The sequence below is a fragment of the Polistes canadensis genome, unplaced genomic scaffold (genome assembly GCF_001313835.1).
Source record: "Polistes canadensis isolate GaletaPanama2010 unplaced genomic scaffold, ASM131383v1 scaffold_317, whole genome shotgun sequence".
Taxonomy (NCBI): Eukaryota; Metazoa; Arthropoda; class Insecta; order Hymenoptera; family Vespidae; genus Polistes; species Polistes canadensis.
Window position 1 is genome coordinate 163,732 of NW_014569864.1, and position 1,731 is coordinate 165,462.

Here is a 1,731-nt window from a genome sequence, read left to right on the forward strand (position 1 = left end):
CAGTGTAATGTATTTAGTTTACAAATTTTAAGTGATGCAATAATCAAGTGAATAATATTTTTCATTAAATTTAATTTGTGTTTTATTTTCTCTCTATAGTGATCACCAATTCGGAATGAAAATAGTTAAATTTGATGGCTTGCTGTGCGATTCTGTTATGTCTTAACCTATAACAATGACAATATTCTACATTAAATTTAAAATACCCATGAATTCCAAACATTCTTTTTATCCAGTTACTATTAACAAACAATAGTAAGTAAATTACCAATATTCTGTTCAGTTATAATAGTTCATCCTGTGAAATATATAAATTATATTATTATTTTAGTCATATCATGTGTGTGGGACTCAGCTTTGATTTTGAAATTTGTTAAATTACATATATAGACTTTTTGAATAGTTTTACATAAGCTCTACATTTTAAATTTCAACCCAAGACCATTACACACCAAAGAAGAAGTCACCATTACATATTTTTGAATAGTTTTACATAAGCTCTACATTTTAAATTTCAACCCAAGACCATTACACACCAAAGAAGAAGTCACCATTACACCATGAGACAAACGGATATATATATCATTTTTTTAAGGCTAACGCTATAAAAATTTGTGTCAACTAGTATCTCCTTCGTAAGGATTCCAAGTAAAATGTTGTGCAAATAAAGTGCAGATGCAATGACAAGATATCATCAAAACTAGAAACCGTTTAAAAGTAAAGACAACAATCTGATGTAAGTTAAAAACAAATATTATAATACTCTTATAAAAAATATTTATTCAAAGCATTCAGAAACTTATTTTTTTGGATAGATGTTCAATCAATTTACTGGAAAAGGGAGCACATTATTTTCAATAACGATAGGAAGAATTCGACAATACCATGCAGTAGTATTCTATTAAAAGAATTGAAAAAGGAATTAAAAAATACATTGTAATAAGAATACTTTTCTTGTACAAAATGTGTATTACAAAGCCTTGTACCAGGTAACGAAGACATCATTGTTAATTGACTTACTAGAAAATATCGAAGACTTGTATCAACTTCTTTCTTTTTCATAGAGATGCCATGTAAATCATTATGCAAAAAGAATGCAGCAGCAGTGAAAAGAATCTGTTAAAAGGCAAACATTATTATCTTGTAGTAGGAAGAAACCAATATTGTAATACAATGGTAAAAAATATTTACTCAAAGCATTAAAGAACTTATTCTTTTTGCATAGGTGTTCATTTAATTTAATTAAAGAGAGAGCGTATGATTATTTACTACGATATTCAGAATCCAACAACACTGTCATCATGAAAAATTTTGGAAGACGCTAAGGAAAGTTTCCCGTTCTCACCCTGGAAAGAWACCATGTTTTATAATATTCTATGAAAAGAATTGAAGAAGAAATGCATCCTAGTTATTACTAATTTAAAAGACATATAGGAAATATACATTATAATAAGAATACTTTTCTTGTAAAAAATGTATTGCCAAACGTTGTATCAGGTAATGAAAGACATTATTGTTAATCGACATACTAGAAAATATCAAAGACTTGTATTAAYTTCTTTCTTYTTCRTAGAGATGCCATGTGAATTATTATACAAATAGAATGCAGCAGCAGTGAAAAGGATCTGTTAAAAGKCAAACATTATTATCTTGTATTAGGAAGAAACCAAAATATTGTAATACAATGGTATAAAATATTTATTCAAAACTTTAAAGAACTTATTCTTTTTG

General features: G+C 27.2%; 1 long non-coding RNA gene across 2 annotated transcripts; it reads left to right on the forward strand.

The window, feature by feature from the left end:
- Nucleotides 1–6: 6 nt before the first annotated feature.
- Nucleotides 7–1,724, forward strand: LOC106791545. 2 transcript variants are annotated; one of them, XR_001382191.1, is made up of 6 exons: nucleotides 7–255; nucleotides 332–736; nucleotides 816–989; nucleotides 1,065–1,176; nucleotides 1,282–1,497; nucleotides 1,574–1,724. It is a non-coding gene; the product is annotated as an uncharacterized LOC106791545 (long non-coding RNA). The 2 variants fall into 2 exon arrangements; XR_001382192.1 differs by having other exon boundaries at nucleotides 1,065–1,146; nucleotides 1,226–1,497.
- Nucleotides 1,725–1,731: the final 7 nt, after the last annotated feature.